At 45.9% G+C, this 15,105-nt stretch overlaps 1 protein-coding gene across 5 annotated transcripts in view; it reads left to right on the forward strand.

Annotated features, from left to right (window-relative positions):
• The first annotated feature begins 9,235 nt into the window (after positions 1–9,235).
• Positions 9,236–15,105, forward strand: part of Sgsm3 (small G protein signaling modulator 3) — a 36,641-nt gene continuing 30,771 nt past the window's right edge. For 4 of the 5 annotated variants that reach the window (XM_045152815.1, XM_045152821.1, XM_045152819.1 and 1 more), the window contains exon 1: positions 9,236–9,299. The gene's annotated coding sequence lies outside the window, so the exon portion shown is untranslated. Of the gene's footprint in view, positions 9,300–9,827; positions 9,851–15,105 lie in introns of those variants that run through there. The other variant, XM_045152817.1, reaches the window with a different exon arrangement.

Raw genomic sequence — 15,105 nt, forward strand, 5'->3', positions numbered from 1 at the left:
TCACACTGGGCCTGCAAGGCGAAATGCTAATTGGATAAATAGATTCCATCCTGGCATCTGACAGTCTCCAGACCTTGTTAATGGGCTGTTATCCAATTAAACTAGCCAAAAGACACTGAGTTCTACGTGACCCAGCTGAAAAGGGAGAACTGGTTTTGGTCTTCCTTTGGGTACATACTCTTGGGTGGAGAGGAAAATAAAAGCTTTTGTTTATCAGCTATGTAGTTAACAAAAACTAAAGAGAATTAACTAAGACATTTATTTGGTAACAACTAAGATTTCATCTGGAGAGGATAAATGTAAGTCAACCCTAAACTCAATATGAGCCAGAGCTGAAAGGTTTTAAGTGTTTTGTTTTGTTTTGAGGTAGGGTCTCACTCTAGCCCAGGCTGACCTGGAATTCACTATGTAGTCTCAGAGTGGCCTCGAACTAACGATGATCCTCCCACCTCTGCCTCCCGAGTGCTGGGATTAAAGGCGTGTGCCACCATACCAGGTTTAGGTTTTACGGTTCTGATAATGGTGTTCAGAAAGCCACCAGAGACTTCCACACTCAGTCATGTTCAGTTTTGGATGGCTCCAATGGTATTTTATTACATGTATTTGTTAGGGAGAGGAAGGCAGAGCGAATGGGTGCACCAGGGCCTCTAGCCACTATATACGAATACCAGATGCATGCACCACCTCCTTGTGGGTACTGGGGAATCTAGGATTCTAACTTTCGTCCTTAGGCTTCACAGGCAAGCTCCCTTAACCACTAAGCCAGCTCTCCAGCCCCCATTCATATTCATTCATTCTCTCTAAGACAATAAACTTTTTTTTGTTGGTTTTTTTTTTTTTGTTTTTCGAGGTAGGGTCTCACTCTAGCCCAGGCTGACCTCGAATTCACTGTGAAGTCTCAGGGTGGCCTCAAACTCACCGCATTCCTCCTACCTCTGCTTCCCAAATCCTGGGATTAAAAGTGTGTGCCACCCCGCCCGGCCAATAAACATTTTTAAAAAGGCAGAGCCAGGAGTGGTGATGCATGCCTTTTATCCCAGCATTTGGGTGGCAAAGGTAAAAGGATTGCCCTGAGTTTAAGGCAACCCTGAGACTAGACTACATAGTGAATTCCAGGTCAGCCTGAGCTAGATTAAGACCCTACCTTGAAAAACAACAACAACAAAAAGACTTGTTTGGGCCCAGACAAGAATGCTGAGAGTGACCCACAACCCTCCTCCAGGTCAGGACCTGGAAGGCTGGAGTGTTACAAGGTTAGGGGGTGGGTCAGAGTCAAGTCCAGCTGTGTCTCATCAAAACCAGCCAGAAGCCTGGCAAGATGGCTCACCTTGTAACACATGGGAGGCTGAGGCAGAAGGATTACTACAGGTTCAAGGCTACAGAATGAGATTGTTCAAAACTGTAGCTAGAAATTGGCTGGACTTGCAGCTCAGCGGTGCCATGCTTACCTAGCAGGGTCAGGATACTGTATTCAGTTCCTGGCAACAGCAAAAGTACTCGGAAACAGAGCATCACGTATTATCAAAGAAAGAATGCTAGCTAGATCCAGTCTAACAACAGCTGAAAGAGGAAAGCAGGCATGGACCATGACGAGCCCTATGCTGAGGATAGGGCTCAGGGCTTGCCTCAGAAGCATGGCCTGAGTTCAGATCCCAGTACCCACATCAAATGCCAGATGGCAAGTTTCAGGCCAGCCTGAGTAACCTAGCAAGACATCTCAAAAATCATAAAAGAGGGCTGGAGACATGGCTTAGCGGTTAAGATGTTTGCCTGCAAAGCCAAAGGACCTCGGTTCAGTTCCCCAGCACCCACATAAGCCAAATGCACAAGGTGGCTTGTGCGTGTGGAGTTCCTTTGCATCAGCTGGAGTCCCAGGCACATTCTAGTCCATTCTCTATCTGCCTCTCTCTCTGCTTCTTTCTCACTCTCTCAAATAAATAAAAAAATTCAATATTAAAAAAAAAAAGATGGATATAGCTCAATGGTAGAGCATTGGTCTAGCAAGCAGGAGGACCTGGGTTCAACTCCTAGAACTCATAACAGTTGTTGAAGTTTGAAACCACTAGGTCTAGCACAGGAAATTGAATTGCTGATCTCTGATCAAGCATTCTATCTACTCTGAAGTGAGCTGCTCAGAAGAGGCAGCTCCTCTCGGCGTGGCTACTCAGGCTGTATGATTACGTGCCAGACACACTGGGGATACTGGATACTGGTTAATGAGCAGTTTCTTCGTAGGAAACAAAATAGTCTTGTTCTGCATCTCTGCCAGACTTCAGGTCACTAGTGACAAGTGGTTTAGCCTGTTTCCCTTGGATAATTTGAGTAGATAGGTTTGTGCATTACTTTTCCTCTTCTGGTCTTGTTCTTGCTCTTACACGCTTTTGGTCACACTTATAAGTGCAATTTTGCACCTAGCTTTATTGTCCCAAGATACACTTAACTAGAAGCATTTGGGTGAGCTGTCGATGGGCTGGAAGAAAGAACACTTGAACCTTTTCTTTAAAAAAAAAAAACAACTTTATTTTTATTTATTTGAAAGAGAGAAAGAGACAGAGGGAGAGAGAAAGGGCGTGCCAGGCCCTCCTGCTACTGTAACGAACTCCAGACACGTGTGTGCCACCTTGTGCCTTTGGCTTACATGGATGCTTGGGAATTGAACCTGGGTCCCTGGGCTTTGCAGGCAAATGCCTTAACCTCTAAGCTATCTCTTCAGCCCCTCAGCTAGAAGTTCTAGTGAATATGACAATGGCATTCCACGGGCATTATAACTTCTTTGTTGGTTTTGGTTTTCCGAGGTGGGGTCTTGCTCTAGCCCCAGGCTAACCTGGAACTCACTCTGTAGTACCAGGCTGACCTTGAACACACAGCAATTCTACCTTTGCCTCCTGAGTGCTGGAATTAAAGGTGTGCGCCACCACACCTGGGTGATTTATTTTTTGGAGGCATTTTCCTGTAGCCCCAGCAGGCCTTGAACTCTCAGTAGCTTCAAATTCCTGCCTCCACCTGGCAAGTGTTAAGATCACAGGCATGTACAATCACGCCAGGCTGAACAGTGATTTTTTTTTAATGTTGTTTTGTCTTTTTCAAAGTACGGTCTCACTCTAGCCCAGACTGACTTGGAGTTCACTATGTAGTCTCATGCTGGCCTCCAACACACAGTGATCTTCCTCCTCCACACCCTCGGCTTAGCGGTGAATCGTCACACCATGAGGTTTTTTTGTTTGGTTTTGTTTTCCAAGGTAGGATCTCACTCTAGCCCAGGCTGACCTGGAATTCACTATGTAGTCTCAGGGTGGCCTTGAACTCACAGTGATCTTCCTACCTCTATGTCCCAAGTGCTGGGATTAAAGGCGTGTGCCACCATGCTCTCCTCTGCTAGCAGTGAATTTTTATGTGGATAAAAACAACACAATTGTGTAACCTTCATATAACTTCTCTTTTCCTTAGATAGCCATATTTGATCTGACCTTTCGTACTGTGACTTAGGTAGTTCTGCAGGTTTCCCATGTTTGTGGTACTATTGGGACCTCACAGTGAGTAGAAAATGAGAGCACCCCAGCCTGGGAAGGAAAGAGTGAGGGCTTTTTTTTGGGGGGGGGGGTTGTTTAATTATTTGCAAGGAGAGAGAGAATGCACCACGGCCTCCTGCCACTGAAAACAAACTCTAGACACGTGCACCACTTTGTGCATCTGGCTTTACATGGGTACCGGGGAATCAAACCTGCGCCTGCAAGCTTTGCAAGTAAGTGCCTTTAACTGCTGAGCCATCTCTTCAGCCCTATTTTTGGTGTTTTGGAAAACAGGGTCTCACTGTAGCCCAGGCAACTCCTCCACACTCTGTAGTCCAGACCCTGAGACTACAAGTGAATTCCAGGTCAACCTATGCTAGAGTGAGACCCTACCTTGAAAAACAAAACAAAACTCATGGTGTGATCCTCTTACGTTAGCCTCCCAAGCGCTGGAATTAAAGGCGTGTACCACTCACCAGGCCTGGCCAGGAGTGAGGTTTAAAGTCTCTGTGCAGTACAGCAGAGCTCCTTGTCCTTAATCCCCACAGAAGGGTTTCTGGGAACTATTTGGCTCTTAACCAGTGGTGGGATGAAGTGTGGTTTGGAGGGAGACTAGAGCCACAAAGGCTACCAGTAACTTTCCATCCTCTGATCTGCCTTTTCCCTGTGGTGGCTCTAGGGCGCCGGGAAATCGTCTTCTGAGGGTTGTTATTCCTGTCCCATGGTTTTCAACTTTTAATAGGTGAGCTGTCTTTAAAATGTTCTAATTAGAATAGTGCTGGTTGTAAGAGTGTATGTATCTGAAATATAATGTGAAAAATCCAAACAAAATTAGGCAAGAATGTAACCCATACTTGATTAGGTAACTAAATTGCTCATTTATTTTCAAGAAAAAAATGGCAAATTAAAGCCAGGTGTGGCAGTGCACGTTTTTAACCCCAGCACTCAGGAGGCAGAGGTAGGAGAATTGCTATGAGTTCGAGGCCACCCTGAGACGTAGTGAATTCAAGTTCAGCCTGGGCTAGAGCAAGGCCCTGAAAAAATGGCAAATAATCAAGTTGTACTTTGTAATAAAAAATAATCACTTGTGCTGGAACATGGTGATACATACCTTTAATCCCAGCACTTGGAAGGCAGAGATAGGAGGACTGCTATGAGTTTGAGGCCACTCTGTGACTACATAGTGAATTCCAGGTCAGCCTAGGCTAGATGAGACCCTACCTCGAAAAGCCAAATTAAAAAAAGGGGGCTGGAGAGATGGCTTAGTGGTTAAGGCACTTGCTGGTAAAACCACAAGATCCAGGTTCAATACTCCATCACCAGATGCACAAGGTGGCACATGCATTTGGAGTTTGCAGTGGCTAGAGGTCCTGGCACCTATGCCCATTCTCTCTCTCTCTCTCTCTCTTTGGTATATAAAGAAATAAAAAATTAAAAATTAGGGGGGCCTGAGGAAATGGCTTAACAGTTAAGGCATTTGCCTGCGAAGCCTAAGGACCTTGGTTCAACCCCCCAGGATTCACGTAAGCCAAATGCACAAGGGGATGCATACATGTGGAGTTTGTTTGCAGTTGCTGGAGGCCCTGGTGTGCCTACTCTATCTGCCTCTTCCTAGCCCTCCCAATAAATAAATATTTTTTAATTTAAAAAAGAGGGCTGGAAGGATTGCCTAGTGGTTAAGTCACTTGCCTGCAAAGCCAAAGAATCCAGGTTCGATTCCCCCAGGACCCATGTAAGCCAGATGCACAAGGTGGCGCATGCTTCTGGAGTTTGTAGTGGCTAGAAGCCCTGGCATGCCCATTGTTTCTCTCTCTCTCCCTCTCTCTCTCTCTCTCTCTCTCTCTCTCTCTCTCTCTCTCTCTCTCTCTCTGTGTGTGTGTGTGTGTGTGTGTGTGTGCGCGCGCGCGCGCACTCCTTTCTGTCAAATAAATAAATACAAATAAATTTTTTAAAAAAGAAACATTTTAGGGTTAGAAAGACAGCCCAGTGGTTAAAAACACTGGCTTGCAAGGCCTGATGGCCTGAGTTAATTCCCCAGGTAAAGCCAGATGCACAAATGGAATTCACTTGCACTGGCAAGATGCCCTGGTGCACCTATTTCTTTTTTTTCCCTCTCTCTTCTCCCTCCCTCTGCTTATAAAAAGTCACCAGGCGTGGTGGCGCACACCTTTAATCCCAGCCCTCAGGAGTCAGAAGTAGGAGGATCACCGTGAGTTCAAGGCCACCCTGAGACTACATAGTGAATTCCAGGTCAGCCTGCGCTACAGTGAGACATTACCTTGAAAAAAAAGAAAAGTCAATTCATAACCTGGGTGTGGTGGCACATGACTATAGTCCCACTATGGGAGAGGTTGAGGCAGGAGGATCAAGTTCAAAGTCAGCTACATAGCAAATTTGAGGCCAACCTGGGCTGTAAGAGACCCTGCCTCCAAAAGAAAAGAAAAGAGTTCAACACCAGCCAGGGCTGCTTAGTGAAGCTCTATCTCAAAAAAGAAAAACTGGGGGCCGGAGAGATGGCTTAGCGGTTAAGATGCTGGTTTGACTCTGCAGGACCCACGTAAGCCAGATGCAGAAGGGGCACATGTGTCTGGAGTTCGTTTGCAGTGGGTGGAGGCCCTGGTGTGCCCATTCTCTCTACCTCTTTCTCTCAAATAAATAAAATATATTTTTTAAAAAATTTTTAAAAAATGGATTTTGAGAGATGGCCCAGCAGTTAAGGTGCTTGCTTTCAAAGCCTAAGGTCCAGAGTTTAGTTCCCTAGGACCACATAAAGCCAGATGTGCAAAGTGGCACCTGCATCTGGAGTTCGTTTGCATGGACTAGAGGCCCTGGCGTACCTATTCTCTCTCTCTCTTCGTCTCTGCAAATTAAAGTTTGAAACAAAAGCAAAACTCAATTTCTGTCTTGATAGCCTGGAAGAAAAACAAGTATTTACATTTGGGAGCAAGACAGTCTGCCCTCGAGCTTGTGGCTCACGATGCCGAAAGCAGACTACACAGAACAGTGAGGGCCTCCTCCATAGACAGGACGGCATTCAACATCAGAAAGCGTAAAGTTCCATTAAGTTGCTCTGAGAAAAGGCACTCTAGAAATGGCATGCATTTTGAAGACGAACTTCAACCCCTTTTTCTGTGACGCTCCCTGAGCCTTGGTCAGCAAGATAGGGATCTGATTTAGTACTGCTTTCTCTGTAGACGTTTTCTCCCCCGAGATAGTGTCTCACTCTAAACCTATCCTCACACTCAAGCAATTCTCCTACCTCTGCCTCCTGAGTGCTGGGATTAAATGCATGCATCACCATGCCCAGTTTATTTTAGCAGTTTTTTTTTTTTTAATATTTTGGAAGCCAAGTGTGGTGGCACACGCCTTTGATCCCAATGCTCAGGAGGCAGAGGTAGAAGGATCGCCATGAGTTGGAGGCCACCCTGAGACTACATAGTGAATTCCAGGTCAGCCTGAGCTACAGCAAGACCCTGCCTCAAAAAACTGGAAGAAAAAAATAAAAATTATTTTTTAATTGGAAGCCGGGCATGGTGACGCACACCTTTAATCCCAGCACTCAGGAGGCAGAGGTAGGAAAATTGCCGTGAGTTCGAGGCCAGCCTGAGACTCCATGGTGAATTCCAGGTCAGCCTGGGCTAGAGTGAGACCCTACCTCTAAAAATTGAAAAACAACAAAAAAAATTAATATTAAGATAGGTCTGGGCAGAAAGCCAAGTGCCACATGTTCTCCTTCATATGTGGATCCTAGCTACAGATATTGGGCTTCTGCGTGAGAAGGAAAAAACTCAGTAGCAGAGGCCAGCAAGTTAAAAAAGGAGATATAAAGGGAAGAGAAAGGAAGGAGGGTACTTAACAGGTTGGTATTGTATATATGTAAGTACAGTGATTGAGATGGGGAGGGGATATGATGGAGAATGGAATTTCAAAGGTGAAAGTGGGGGAGAGGGTATTACCATGGGATTAAAAAAATTTTTTTTGTTTTTATTTTTATTTATTTATTTGAGAGCAACAGACAGAGAAAGAGGCAGATAGAGAGAGAATGGGCACGCCAGGACCTCCAGCCACTGCAAACGAACTCCAGATGCGTGCTCCCCCTTGTGCATCTGGTTAACGTGGGACCTGGGGAATCGAGCCTCGAACCAGGATCCTTAGGCTTCACAGGCAAGTGCCTAACCGCTAAGCCATCTCTCCAGCCCAGGGTATTTTTTATAATCATGGAAAATATTAATAAAAATTGAAAAAAATTAAAAAAAAAGATAGGGCTGGGGAGATGGCTCAACACTTAAAGGCATTTGCTTTGAAAGCTTGATGACGTAGCCATGTAAAGCCAGATGCACAGAGAGGCCCTGGTATGCCCATTCTCTATCTCTCTCAAGTTAAAAAAAAAATTATATATATATATATATATATATATATATATATATATATATATATATACACACATATACATACATACATACACACACATACATACACACACACATATATATACGCATATATATCGCATATATACATATATATGTGTGTGTATTATATACACATATATATACATATATATGTATGTATGTGTGTGTGTGTGTGTGTATATATATATATATATATATATATATATATATATATATATATAAAATCAGGGAATGATAATAATTCACTGTGATTCCAGCACGTGAGTGTTTGGACATTCTGAAAAACATGCCAGTGTGCTTTATAAACCATGTAGCTTGGCAGTGTCATGATTCCAGACTGCCTTTTATGTAACTTCTGCTTGTGGTTTTTCTTTCCATCCTCCTTCCCTCCCTCCCTTCCTTCCAGACAAGGTCTCATATAGCCCAGGCCGGTCAAACTCCCATGGAGCTGAGAATACCCTTGAACTCCTGCCTCCACCCCCCAAGTGCTGAGCTTACCTGTCAGGTTTACGTGGTGCTGAGAATCGAGCCCAAGGCTGCGCACATGCTGAGCAAGCACTCTACCAACCGAGCTACAGTCCTCAGCCCTGGCTTCTCTTTCATTCGCTCTAGGCGCCCACAATTAGGAACACAGATTTAGGAACAAGTGTTTAGTTAATTAGCAGCTTTCAAACCGTTTGGTCTCAAGAGAATTAGGTGAACTGTCTAGGAAAACATTTCTGGAATATCGGTGAAGCTGTTGGTGACTTTTCCGAACGGAGGCAAGCACGACCCTAGACGGGCAGCATCAAAGCCATCAGTGGAGATGGACTGCCACCATTCCGGACTTTGGTACTGCGCTTAATTAAACCTTTCCCAAATCCATCGAGTTCTCAGAGCGATCTGAAGTGTGGGTTCTCGTTTCGTGGATGTCACAGGCTCTCTGACTGCGCACACTGCATCATACCCCAGAGAAGAGGATTTCTCGGCTATGACCTCAACCAATTAGCGGCTTTCTGCAAGGCTTGTGCCTGACGGGAGGGTAGACTAAGAGGGCCTCGGGGCTGGTTCTGTGCAACCGCAGGAAAGGGCCCCTCCCGGGCCTGGCCGAGACTTCCCCTTCCCCATCCCCATCCCGACCGCTGGTTGTCTCCCAAACGACCCTCGGCGGCTCCCAAGCACAGCGGCCACGCGAAGCCGGAGGAGGCCCGGCCAAGGCTGAAAGCCGGCCCGCAAGCTTCCGCGGTCCAGGTGTGGACGGACTACAGCCCCCAGCGTGCCCCGCGGCCGCCCCGCTCCGGCCAGCCGCGCGTGCGCAGAGGCGCCGCCGCGCGCCGAGCGGGAGCGAGCCGCGGAGCCGCGCGCCCGAGCCGGGGTTGGCGCTGAGGTGGCCGCGGCGCAGGTGAGTGCGGGAGACGGCCGCCCGGGAGAGTCGCGGGCGCGCACAGCTTCCCGTCGGGTGGGGGCCGCGAGCGGCCACGCTCGGGCGGACGACGGAGCCGGGGGGAGACCCCGCGGGTGGGCTGGGGCCGGGCGTCTGCGCCCCGCGGCGTTGGGGCCCCGCGTGGGCGACGCCGGCGCCACGCAGGTGACAGCCCCCCGCCTCCCGCGGAGGGCGGCCGGCGCGACGCGGGCACCGCTTTTTTATTTTGTTTTGTTTATTTTATTTTATTTTTGGAGCAGGCTGCTTCCGGCACATTCACAGGTGCAAACTCTTCGTCAGCTTTAACTCGTGTGTTTCCATTCACGACTCACGTTCAGAACCCACGCTGAGATCCAGGCCGATTATGTATATTTATACACACACACACACACACACTATATGTGTGTGTGTCTCACCAACGGGGAAACTGAGGCATACATTAGGCAGGATCACCTTGCTGCGCGCTGAGGACTGGAATGTTGAAATTTATTGTCATCCTTGGGTTCGGATCAAGCTGCTTTAATATAAAGGTGCTTTCAAGTTTGGGGTTTTTATTTTATTTATTTTCAGTAACTGGATGACTTATCAGATCTTCCAGTCTCTTGCTTCATGTGAAATTCGTGATGGGTCTTGGCTCCTTGTATTTTGGTGGAATGTTTCGGGATGCCCTGGCTGGAATATTTTTAAACATTCTTTCTGCAGTTAGGGATTGAAGTCAGTGGCAGAGCGCTTGTTAATTAAGCCTTGAGGTTGGGCCTCCAGCTCTGTGGGGGGAAAGGAGGGGAGAGATCATTCTTGGTCAATTGCAGCTCTTTTATTTTTAAAATTGGGAACTTTAATATATGAACATATTGTAATTTGATACATCTTTTTTTACCTTTTAAAATCAGCCTACTCAGACTACATAGTGAATTCCAGGTCATCCTGGACTACAGTGAAACCCTACCTCGAAAAACCAGAAAAACGAAAAATCAGACTGTTCATAAAACTGGATTTTCAACTTGACCTCTGTTTTTTCCTTAGTATTTTATTTATTTATTTAAGCAGTAGATAAAGAATGGGTGTGCCAGGGACTCTAGTTACTGCAGACAAACCAGAGGCATGCACCACCTTGTGCATCTGGCTCTAAGTGAGTACTGGGGAATTGAACCTGGGTCCTCAGGCTTTGCTTTAACAGCTAAGCCATCTTTCCTACCCTGTCACATCATTCTTAGTTTTTTGTTCGTCTTTTGTGTGTGTGTGGGGGGGGGGGTAGGGTCTCACTCTAGCCCAGGCTGACCTTGAAATCACTATGTAGTCTCAGGGCAGCCTCAAACTCCTGGCAATCTGCCTACCTCTGCCTTCCAAGTGCTAGGGTTAAAGGCATGAGCCACCATGCCAGGCTTTTTAAAAAATATTTTTTTATTTATTTGAGAGAGAGAGAAAGAATGGGCATGCCAGGTCCTCCAGCCACTGCAAATGAAATTCAGATGCATGCTGCACCCTGTGCATCTGGCTTATCTGGGCCTGGGGATTCAAACCTGGGTCCTTTGGCTTTGCCAGCAAATGCCTTAGCCGCTAAGCCATCTCTCCAGCCCTGGTTTTGTTTTTGAGGTCGGGTCTTGCTGTGTACCCGTGGCTGGCCTGGAGCTTATGTAGGTCAGGCTTCAAACTAGTGGCACTCCTCCTCCTGACTCCTGAATGTTTGGATTACAGGTGTGTGTCACCACACCCCACTTCTACTTCCTAGTCTTTAAGCCAGGAGCTGTGTGATCTAGGGGACCAAGGGAGGGTGAGGTGTTTTAGTGTTTGTATATGTGTACTACTAACAAAATATAACGTGTGACCAGAACATTAACTTCAAAGGATTGTGAGAGGACCTGGATTTGGTTCAGTTGGTGGACATTGATCAGGCATGGTGAGACCCTTGGTTTTAACCCCTAGCTCTGAAAAAAAAAAAAAAAAAGCCAAAGGGCAAAGTGGTTGTGAACAAAAATTTTTTTTGGTGTGAAGATACACACTAATGAACACCTTGCTAGCTCAGTCTTTATAAGAATTTTATTTGTTTTCAGTTTCTCTCTTCTGAGTTCTCAATGAAGATTTTGGCAAAAATCCCAAAATCTCGTAATTTGGTGATGTTAACATCAGTTTCATCAGCTTATTCTCCAGACTGTTACTCAGCTGGTAGCAGCAGTAATTTTCCACAGCATCCATTCATGAGCTCATGCAGACTGTCACAGGAAATGGGACTCACACAAAGGGTGATACACACAGAAGGCCCCGCTTGCCATCGCATATTACACATTCACTTGGGCAGGAAATCTGGACTGGAGTACAAGCTAGTGGGAGAGAACACCAGAGTCTGGCTTCTACCTGCAGAAATAATTTTTTTAAGTCTATATTACTTTATTTATTTGAAACAGATAGAGAGAGAATGGGTGCGCCACGGCTTCTAGCCACTGCAAATGAACTCCAGACACATGCGCCACCATGTGCATCTGGCTTACATGGGACCTGGAGAATCGGACCTGGGTCCTTAGGCTTTACAGGCAAACGCCTTAACTGCTGAGCCATCTCTCTTGCCCAGGAATAATAATCTTTGAACACAGTTATTGGATAATACTTTGTTTTTAACAAGAACCGTAATGGTCACAGTGAGCTATAGATAATATTGAAATTACATATGTGTAAAATGAGATACAGAGGTTAAACAGTTTTCTAACAAACACTGTGACAAAGCCAAGTTCAAGCTAGGTCTGTCTGGCTCTAGCACTTATCCCTCCCCCCCCAGCATCTGGATGTCTAGGAGACCAGAACTCGAGAGCTTCCTGCTTCCACCTCCCAATTGCTGAGATTACAGGTGTGTGGTGCAGGTATGTGGTGCCACAGTCACAATACCTAGAACTCCTGATCTTAAAAAATAATTTTTTTTATTTGCACATGTGTGTGTGCACCCCAGCATCTTTTTTCCACTTTGAATGAATGTGCCACTTTGTGCATTTGGCTGTATGTGGTTGGCTGGGGAATTGAACTTGGGTAAACAAGTTCCTTTTACAGCTGAGCCATCTTCCCACTTCTCTTTTTTTTTTTTTTTTTAATTTTTAAAATTTTATTTGAGAGAGAGAAAGAGGCAGATAGAGAGAGAGAGAGGGCATGTCAGGGCCTCCAGGAGCTGCAAATGTACTCCAGATGCATGCGCCACCTTGTGCATCTGGCTTATATGGGTCCTGGGGAGGTGAACCTGGGTCCTTTGGCTTTGCAGGCAAGTGTCTTAACCACTAAGCCATCTCTCCAGCCCACCACTTCTCTTTTGGTAGTGTTGTATTACCTTATCAACAGATATCAAGGCATTGGGGATATAGCTTAATGATAGAGCATTTGCCTAGTATGTGCAAAGTCCTGTGTTCAATCTCCAGCACTGCAACAAAAACAAAAGAAGCAAGTGTGATGAGTGCTCACACAGTATGAACAGCTATATACACGCATACTACGTATACATGCAAAAAGAAAAGCAAGTATGTCCAAGTCTTTCTCATTCTTGTCCCCCCCTTCACCCCTCCCTTTTTAATGCAGTGGTGAGAATCAAACGCCTATATGGTATGCTAGGCAAACGCTCTGCCAGTGAATTGGGCAGGGAAGATGGCCCAGTGGGGTAAGGCATTTGGTTGCAAAGCCTGCCTGACTGCTTGGGTTCAGTTCCCAGGCTGCCCACATAAGACAGATACAAAAAAGTGGCACAAGCGCCTGGCATTTGTTTGCAGAAGCCAGAGGCCCTGCCCATGCACACACATGCACGTGTGCATGTTCACACGCACTCACACAGAGGCAAATACATAAAAATCTTGTGGCCATTATTTCCCCGAGAAATTATTACTTTTTCTCCTCCTTTTTCCTTTCTAGACTTGTCTTCAGAAAGCCAAGTCAGCCCCTCTCTTCCATTCCTCTTGAATGTACTGCAGTTTGGCTGCTTCCTTCAGGTCTGATGAAATGGTCTCATGAACTCCTTCAGCCATTTATAGACTGTCTGTATATTACATACCCTACATTTAGAAAGGTGGCTGGCATAGTTTTTGCCCTGAGAGCATTTGGGACTAACAAGGGAGAGAAAGAAGTTGTGCTTATTATTATCATTATTATTAGTTTGGTCTTTTGAGGTAGGGTCTCACTCTAACTCAGGCTGACCTGGAATTCACTATGTTGTCTCTGGGTAACCTTGAACTCACAATGATCCTCCTACCTCTGCCTCCTGAGTGCTGGGATTAAAGGTGTGTGCCACCATGCCTGGCTGTATTTATGATTTTTTATCTGAGCGAGAGGCAGAGAGAATTGGCACACCAGGACTCCAGACTCTGCAGTCGAATACCAGATGTGTGTGCCAATTTGTACACATGTGCAGTGTTGCACTTTGTGTCACCTTGTGCGTCTGGCTTGCGTGGGACCTGGGTTCTTAGGCTTCGCAGGCAATTGCCTTAACCACTAAGCTATCTCTCCAGGCCACAAGCACCTCTTTTTTAATGCTAGCTTTCAACTTCAGCTCTAAGAAAGCAGAGCCTTGTCTCGTTCGCCCTCACTCTCCTTGAGCCGGAGTGGCTCCTGGGTAACTGCTGGAGGCCTTGTAGGATTGTACTCAACACCTGGGCAGGACTAGCACGAGCAGCAGTAGAATGTGTTTTATTTTTTATTTGAGAGAGAGAGAGAGAGAGACAACACACAAATGGGTGTGTCAGGGTCTTCAACCACTGCAAACAAATTCCACATGCATGCATCACCTTGTGCATCTGGCTTATGTGGATCCTGGGGAACAAACCTGGATCCTTTGACTTTGTAGACAAGTGCCTTAACCTGTAAGCCATTTCTCCAGCCCATGATACAGTTTATTTTCTTTACTTTGTGTAAGTGTACACATATATGGGAGCACCAGGGCCTCTTGCCACTGCAAACAAACATCAGGCACTTGTCTATACTTTTTGTACCTAGTTTATGTGGGTAGCTTGAGAATTGAACCCTGAGCTAGCAGGCTTTGGAAGCAAGTGCCTTTGATCCTTGCTATATGTTTTATATTTGTGGTTTGCTTTGTTGAGATAATCTCACGCAGCCCAGACTGGCCTTGAACTTGTGATCCTCCTGCCTTTGCCTTGTGCCACCCCCACGCCCAACTTTGTACTTGTGTATTTCTCTCTTTTGGACAGGTAACTTGTTTTGAATTATTGAATTATTTTCTCAATAAAAGTAACATTTAAAATGATTGGGGTGGGGCTGGAGAAATGGCTCAGAGTTAAAGGTGCTTGCCTACAAAGCCTAAGGACCCAAGCTCGATTCCCCCCTGCTCATGTAAAGCCAGATAACAAGGTGGCACATACATCTGGAGTTTGTTTGCAGTGGCTGTAGGCCCTGGCGCACATGTTCTCTCTCTCTCTCTGAGCCTCCTTTGTTTTCTCACTCTCTCAAATAAATAAAATATTTTTTTAAATGATTGGTGTAGGGAGATAGCTCAGTGGTTAAAGGTACTTGCTTGCACAGCTTTCTGGCCTGGGTTTAATTCCCAGTGCCTATATAAAGTCAGATGCACAGTGTCACTTCTGTCTGCACTTCATTTGTAATGGCAAGAGGCCCTGACATACTCATGTTCTCTCTATACTCTCAAATAAATAATATTTTTAGAAAGTGAGATTGAAGCTGGGTGTGGTGTTGTACACCTTTAATTCCAGTACTCAGAAAGCAGAGGCAAGTGGATCGCAGTGAGTTCAAGGCCACCCTGAGAGACTACATAGTGAATTCCAGGCCAGCCTGGGCTAGAGTGAGACCC

Source organism: Jaculus jaculus, chromosome 6 (assembly GCF_020740685.1).
Source record: "Jaculus jaculus isolate mJacJac1 chromosome 6, mJacJac1.mat.Y.cur, whole genome shotgun sequence".
Classification (NCBI taxonomy): Eukaryota; Metazoa; Chordata; class Mammalia; order Rodentia; family Dipodidae; genus Jaculus; species Jaculus jaculus.